This window comes from Pseudophryne corroboree, chromosome 4, assembly GCF_028390025.1.
Source record: "Pseudophryne corroboree isolate aPseCor3 chromosome 4, aPseCor3.hap2, whole genome shotgun sequence".
Taxonomy (NCBI): domain Eukaryota; kingdom Metazoa; phylum Chordata; class Amphibia; order Anura; family Myobatrachidae; genus Pseudophryne; species Pseudophryne corroboree.
The window spans coordinates 394,423,401-394,432,287 of NC_086447.1; positions in this window are offsets into that span (position 1 = coordinate 394,423,401).

Here is an 8,887-nt window from a genome sequence, read left to right on the forward strand (position 1 = left end):
AGAGTTGGCGGCTCCTGTTTGTCTGCTAGTCCGCAAGCTCTAAATGGCCCAAGAACCGGTGTTTACACACCAACACCGGACTTAGGAGGAGGAGAGACCACCAGTCACTGGAGACTGGACTGACTGGGCAGGCAGGAGAGGAACAGGAGAGTAGAGGCACATGCTGCGCTCTCCTCACTCCAACACAGTGTCTGCAAGGTGGCAGCCTGGTGGTACTGCGTACCAGCTGGGAATTTCTTACCAGTATGCAGTACCATCCCGTACTGCCACACTTGCAGCACTGGTCATGACTCAGTGTCATATAGCTTGTAACAACCAATCAGATTCCACTTAACATTTATCTAGTTCAGTGATGGCTAACCTTGACACTCCAGCTGTTGTTGAACTACACATCCCAGCATGCCCTGCTACACTTTTGCTATTTGGCATGCTAAAACTGATGCAGGGCATGCTGGGATGTGTAATTCAACAACAGCTGGAGTGTCAACATTAGCCATCACTGATCTAGTTGCTTCTAGAGGATAATAGCTAGATTGGTTGCTATGGGCAACATCTCCACTTCTAAAAAAAAAAACAATGCCTTTATCTAAAGGCCTCGGGTTATTTTACCAACTGGACTTACAGCACAATATTTGATCACTAGATCCAAAAGTCTATTATTCTGATCTTTTATAAAATATAATAATTTCTATATTCATCTTTGAAAGATTCATCATACTGTAGCTTGTATAGCTTTATACAGATGGGTCCTCCGTTATCTTGGCTGGCTGAGGCATTAGTCACGATCTGGCATATGCAGCGTACCGGGGTACAGGTAGGCACGCCTAGTCGCAGAGAGGCGCGCCTAGTCGCAGGGAGGCGCACAGAGCGTTTGTCGTTAACTTTAAGTGTAATACCTGCAATCATCCACCAGATGTCGCTTTTTACAATCACCACTGTGCATGCATGTGGTCTCCCGTAAAATACAAAACTGAAATACATAGTAAGAACTACTTTACTAGTGTGTCTCATTACACTACATTATTTCATAAAGTATATAACAGTATATACAGTACAGGCGCAAATAGGAAAAAATACTACGGAGAAATGGGAGGTACTAAAATTCCTGCTAGCTAAAAATACTCTCAAATTTATTCCTATGAGCAGCAAAAAAAGGAATAAAAATCATAAACCAATGTGGCTTAACAAAAAGATAAAGGAACTTATGGGCAAGAAAAGGCGAGCATTTAAAAAATACAAATCTGACGGGGAAGCAGAGTCATTTCAGCACTATAAGGAATGTAACAAAATATGCAAAAAGGAAATAAGAGCGGCTAAAGTAGAAATTAAAAACTAGTAGCAAAGGAAAGCAAAGCGAATCCACAAAAATTCTTTAAATACATTAATAGCAAGAGATTAAAGAAGGAGAGCATAGGCCCTTTAAAAGACAAGTTGGAAGTCCTAAGCAAAAAAGATAATGACATAGCAGACACACTAAATTAGTTTTTTTCACCAGTATTTACTAGAGAGGACCCAATTCAGGGACTAACACATAATCTAAATAATGAGAATATCCCACTGATAGGTACTTATTTAAGCGAGGAAGTAGTCTGTGACCGATTAAAACATTTAAAGATTAATAAGTCACCAGGTCCCGATGGTATTCACCCAAGGGTTCTAATGGAGCTTCAGTCTGAACTTTCAAAACCGCTATATTTGATCTTTAAGGATTCAGTAATATCAGGTATGGTTCCCAAAGACTGGCGTATAGCAGAAGTAGTGCCTATATTCAAAAAGGGAAGTAAAGCTGAACCAGGTAATTATAGACCAGTTAGTCTTACATCTATAGTGGGGAAAGTATTGGAAGGTATTCTAAGAAATAGTATTCAAAAGTTCTTTGAAGTCAATAAGGTCATTAAAAGGAATCAACATGAAGGAGAGATCCTGTCAAACCAACTTACTTGGCTTTTATGAAACAGTAAGCGCAAACCTAGATCAGGGTAAAGAGGTGGATGCAATCTTTTTAGATTTTGCCAAAGCATTCGACACTGTACCACACATGAGGCTTATCTACAAGCTACAAGAAACAGGGCTAGGAAGCACAATATGCACTTGGATCAAAAACTGGTTAGATAATAGGGAGCAGTGCATTGTGGTTAATGGTTCTTTTTCAAATTAGACTGAAGTGCTAAGTGGTGTGCCGTAAGGCTCAGTATTAGGACCGCTATTGTTCAATATTTTCATTAATGACCTAACAGAAGGTCTAGAGAGCATGGTGTCAATTTTTGCAGATGATACCAAATTGTGTAAAGTTATAAATGCGGAGGGGGATGCTGAGTCGCTTCAGAATGATTTAGTTAAATTAGAAGCTTGGGCAGCGAAATCGAGAATGCGCTTCAATACAGACAAGTGTAAGGTAATGCACTGTGGTAACAAGAACAAAAATAACACCTACCTACTAAGTGGGGTAAAATTAGGGGATTCTGTACTGGAAAAGGACTTAGGTGTCCTCATATATAGCAAACTAAGCAGTAGTACCCAAAGTAGGACTGCAGCAAAGAAGGCTAATAAGATATTAGCATGCATAAAATGGGGAATTGATGCTAGGGACGAAAGTATTATACTCCCGTTATATAAATCACTTGTGAGGCCACACCTTGAATACTGTGTACAATTCTGGGCACCATACTACAAAAAGAATATCCTGGAGCTAAAAAAGGTTCAGAGGCGGGCGACCAAACTAATTAATGGTATGGAGACACTGGAATACGAGGAAAGGCTTGCAAGGCTAGGCATGTTTACACTGGAAAAGAGGAGATTAAGAGGGGACATGATCAACATCTACAAATATATAAAGGGACGATATACTTATCTTGCGCAGGACCTGTTTTTGGTTAGATCAACACAGAACTCGTGGACACTCACTCAGGTTAGGGGAGAGGAGATTCTGCACAATACGGCGTAAAGGCTTTTTTACGGTAAGGACGATACATGTTTGGAATTCCCTTCCTGAAATAGTTGTAATGGTCACTCAGTCAACACTTTTAAGAATGGGTTAGATAAATTCCTAATGGATAAGGATATCCAGGGTTACGGGGTATAGTCACTCACGATGGTTATTATAAAAAAGAGGGGTAAAACGTAACAGCAGTCATCAACATCAGTCAAAATTTTATACAAAATCATCCTGCATAGGAGACCACAAATAGGTTGAACTCGATGGACAATTGTCTTTTTTTAACCTTAGATACTATGTTACTATGTATATGCAGATGCAAACAAACATGATAAAGCCACAGTATGGTCCATTTACAGTACTTTAGGAATATGTGAGCATCCAAGTCAGATAAATCAACATAAAACCAGTAGTGTACACAGATGCAAACAGACGTGTTACATGCACATTGTTGCCTATTGATGTTAGGGATATTGAATGTTAGCGTGTTAATCCTGTAGCCATTACGGCATAATCAAAACCAATGGATTTATGAATCTGTCTGCAGCGAAGTGGTGAAGTGTTCCGCTTCCCATGCTTAGAGTCCCGGGTTCGATTCCTAAAGTAGGAATGCATGTTAATTTCTTCCAGACACTTTATTATTATTTTATTTTTATATCTATCATACTGTAGTATACTTTCACATTCAATACAAGTGTGCACACAAGTTTTACATAAAGCAGGGCAAAGCTGCAGGAGCGTTTCTACTGTTAAGGTTCTATGCACCATACGGTACACATACAATTCTGTAGCAGGGCAGACTCAATTGAAATGGCTACCATCTGTGACTCCTTGCCCCATGGAGGCACTCGGCTACGGAGCAAGTAACAGCACAGGTTTTGCAGGCTATGGGCAGATGCTGAAGAAGCATCCCAATTCCCTAGCTAAAATACATAGGGGCAATAGGGATAGTGAGGTCTATGCACATAACGATACACCAGACTCGATCGCATAGCAAAGGGACAAAATGTCTGAGACCTGTGAACCCCCGCCTCGTGGCAGCACTCAGCTATGGAGCGAGTGACGGCATAGGTTTTGCAGGCTATGAGCCAATGCTGAGGGAGCGTCACAATCCCCTAGCTAAAATACACAGGGGTAATGAGGTCCCGTAGAATGATGAATTAATGAATACTGTATAGTGTACAGTATACAGACACAAAACAAGGAGTTTAAGCAACAGTGCGGTCTATTGAAGTCAGGGATACATTACAGTACAGTGAGTGGCCAAGTCCCCTAGCCATTAGGGTTTAATCTAAAACCAATGGCAAGGGATCACTGCTTACTGTACATGTAGACATGAGCTTGTGTATCTGTCATGCGGTGTTTTTTTCCCTGACACTATTTTTTTTCTATTGTAATATACAGAGCTGGATAGGCAAACTAGGCAAATTGGGCACAAGCAGCTTCTGCTGATTAAAATGATAGGCAGCATGCCTATATTCTGTGTGTTCTTGGTTTTGATTCTGCTTTTTCTTTGAACATGGTATTTTCCACTGCCTTGCCCTACCCCCATCCCACTTTCCCCTTCCCCCTGGGATCCTGCACAGTTCATGGAGTAGACAGGGAGGGAGTTCAGATCAGGTTACAAGACATGCGCTACAGTATACTGTGTAGGAAAATCACATAGAGAATTGCAGTCATGTTGATACTGTGTAGATGTGTAAATGGTACAGTAGCAGTGATTCCTTCTTATTAAGTACAACACAGATTCTCACAACACAGATTCTCTAATGCCGACGATCTACAGTACTGTGTTGCTCGAACAGTTAGTTGCGTCAGAATACACTAATCTATATTTACTGGTACTGTATGTCAATGGGTGCTCATTACCTCTGTGTATTGTATATAGCGGAATGAGTCACTTATGTGAAACCTGTGTGCACCCTTCCATTGAATGTATTACAAAGAAAAAAATAATAATAAAGTGAATGTCACAGGAACACACAAAAAAAAGGTTAGCTTTTTGGGAATCGAACCCAGGACTCTCAGCGTGGGAGGTGGGAGCCCTCATCACTAGCCCACGACACTTCATGAAATATTCACAAGTTCATGTGTAAAAGTACTGCAAAGAGCGATTCCTTCCCATTGGTGTTGGTTTATGCCTTAGGGGACTCGGATGCTCATACATGTATTTCAAAGGAATGGTATTTTCCACCGCCTCCCCCTGCCCCCATCACCCTTCCCACCTGGGAGCCTGCACAGTTCATGCAGTAGACAGGGAGGGAGTTCAGGTCATGTACAATACACAAAAGCCAATGATCTACAGTACTGTGTTGCTCGAACAGTTAGTTGCATCAGAATACACTCATTTATATTTACTGGTACTGTATGTCAATGGGTGCTCATTACCGCTGTGTATTGTATATAGCGGAATGAGTCGCTCCTGCAGATTTACTCTGATTTATGTGAAACCTGTGTGCACCCTTCCATTGAATGTATTACAAAGAAAAAAAATAATAATAAAGTGAATGTCACAGGAACACAAAAAAAAAGGTTGGCACTTTGGGAATCGAACCCGGGACTCTCAGCGTGGGAGGTGGGAGCCTTCATCGCTAGCCCACAACACTTCATGAAATATTCACAAGTTCATGTGTAAAAGTACTGCAAAGAGCGATTCCTTCCCATTGGTGTTGGTTTATGCCTTGGGGGACTCGGATGCTCATATTTCAAAAGCACAGTATTTAGTGCACTGTACATACTTTAAATTCAATGAGCTACACTGTTCCTTTCACACATTAGTTGCATCTGCATACACAATCTTTAGTTGCGTCTGCATACACAAGTGTTTTAACATGTTCAAACTCAAATATAAGAAAGCGCTAAGCTAAAATATGTGTCAGTTATTTATCTCCCAAAAAACATTACCAATATTTCACCACTCCAAAATATGGACTGCTGCCTTCAAATAATTGGGGTGTTGAGTCCCAATATAATTTAGTAGAACAATAAACAATAGTTGAAAGCGCTGTCCAATAGTAGAGTATTTTATTAAAACATTAAGATCATCAAAATCACATAAAATTCACATTTAATATCAATTCCTACAAATCTCTATATAAGAAATCTATCTATGGCAAGTGGACATCATAGTATTTCCAAAACTATATCTGTTTTGGTAATGCCTAGTTGTAACACAGCTGTGCACAGTGGATACAATTTCAATCAGATAGACACACTCTATTCCAAATGTAAAAATTGTATCAATAATAAAATATATATTTCTCCACAATAGTATTAATAAGGCACTTTCTGCCCCTCACTTTTCTAGAACAACCTCCTGTAGAATAATTAAATTACATTCGCTTCACAGTCCCAAGCATATCAAGAGGAAATTGGATTACCACATTCTTTGTTATTTATCCGGGAATTGCTCAAATCCTCCCGCTGGGACAATGATGTAATTTTATATTATTATCAGTATTACTGAAAATTGGGCCCGCTGTAGTTATAATTGGAGCAATACCAGCTTGACAGCCAGTTGGACTCCTAACCAGGAATGCTCAAACCGGATCGATTGGAAGTTTCTAACGGGCGTCGCCATCCAAATTTTTGCTAGCGTATGCAGTTGGGCTCCTGTTACAATAGTGAATTTAATAGTGTGCTCCACAGCTATAGTTTACTAGTCATTCAGGCTGTAATAGAAGTTGTAAGTACAGCTGTATCTCACTGATAAAGTCAACGGTTGCGCCTCCCGCCAGGCGTTTGTCTCCGTCCCGTACAGCACACAGCTATCTCACTGGCATTTATCTCTCTTTTTACTGAAGCTCAAAAGTGCTCTCTCATCATAAAGAAATGCATGATTTCAGATCCTGTTGCAAGGATACACCCACCTACCTTGCAACAAGATCTGAAATCATGCGTTTTCTTTATGATAAAATAATACATTGTTAATAAACATGGATTCCATCCTGACAAGAGTTGAAAGAGAAGCCAGAAAAATGAGTAGTTGTTGAAGAGCTATTCAGCCTGACTTAAATTTTTGTAATCAATAAATCATTAAAATGAATGAATAAATTAAAAAATCATCTTAAATTTTCTTCATGAGTTAAATTAATCAATCAATCAACCAACCAACCAACCAGTTCCTATGTAGTTGTATAGTTTAAGTCTGCCACTGCTGTGTGGCAATGTTTAATAGTTAATTGTTTAAACTGCCATGTGTTTGTTCCGCTGCTCTGCTTAGCCAGCCAGACTTTACACAATATTGGTGATTAATATTGTGAACTGTTAGGTGGTCAAAATTGACTGGAACTGACTGAAGACTAATGCTATTGAGGTAAATTTTATATATATATATATATATATATATATATAAATCTAATGGCAGTCGGCACTCAATCACCTCAATGCAGCAGCTCCAGGTGCTCAAATCAGCAACATGTACAAATCCAAATAAAGAATAGCACTCGGGAGACTTATAAATAGTCGAAAAAGGTGTATTCCAAGATGCGGAGTCAAACGTTTTCAGGGTCACCACCCCTTCATCAGGTATGCTGGTGAGGTCCTGACTATTTATAAGTCTCCCGAGTGCCATTCTTTATTTGGATTTGTATATATATATATACAATTCCTTCGGCAGCACTCCCACTTGCAAAAATTGGGGAAGATTCCAGCTAACAGTATTTTGTGCAGTATAGACATTTCTAGTCTGTATACAGTCATTCCCAACAATGCAGGGTTACTAGCAGTGCGTAGACTCATTGAGGGGAATCCTCTATACACTGGGCCAGATGTAGATTTTGTGATTGAGTTGTTAGAAATGATCTTGACTCATAATTATTTTATTTTTGATGGCAGGTTTTACCTGCAGACATCTGGGTGTGCGATGGGGTCCCCTGTGGCCCCGTCGTATGCTAACTCATATATGTTTGTAGCTGAGCAGGAAATCTTTTTTGACAATGTTGGTATTTCTGAGGCCATTGTGTTGTATCTCAGATATATTGATGACGTGTTCGTCATCTGGTCTAAATCGGAGGAGATACTACAGAATTTCATCAGCACACACAATCAATCTAATCATCCAATTAAGTTCACCTTCAATATGAGTAGCGACAGTGTTAATTTTTTGGATGTATTGGTTCAGTGCAGGGATGGAATTTTGTCGACTGACTTATATCAGAAAAGCACTGATCGTAATACTGTGCTACATTTTTCTAGTTTTCATCCCCTTCCATCTAAATATGGGTTACCATACTCACAGTTCTTACGAGCTGTGAGGATTTGTAGTGTACGAGAAAATGCCATTGCCAGGATTGATGAGATGATTGTAAAGTTTAGTCAGAGGGGATACCCTCTGGATAGATTGTTGCAGGCTAAAGAGAAAGCCCTCAGTATCAATAGACAATCCTTGCTGACACAACAAGTAAAACCATCTACCAGATCAAGGTTACCTTGGGTTAATCATTTTAACACCAAGAGTGGAGTCATTTCTAAGGTGGCTAAATCACTTTGGCCAATGATCAAGTCAGATGGTGATTTAAACATGACTGAGACTAGTATCATGCCCACGTATACCAGGGGAAGAAATCTCAGGGACTGGCTAGTTAAGACTGACGTCACTGATTTGGCTGCCAGACAAAGTGAACAGAATACCTTTCTTGCCCTTCGTAAAGGTTGTTTCAGGTGTTTAAATTGTACGACCTGTAGATCCCTGCTGACAGGTAGTATTTTCCATCATCCCTTTAGTGGGAAAAAATATACCATCAAATTTAGACTCACATGTACGACTAAGTTTATCATTTATTTGATTAGTTGCCCCTGTGGTTTGCACTATGTGGGTAAAACTGACTGCACACTCAGGGAACGGATGGCGAATCATAAATTAGCCATCAGAAAAGCTATCCTGAGTGGGACCAGCGATCAGCCGGTAGCTCGGCATTTCGCAGTCGCTAAACATAGTGTGGCGTGTTTAAA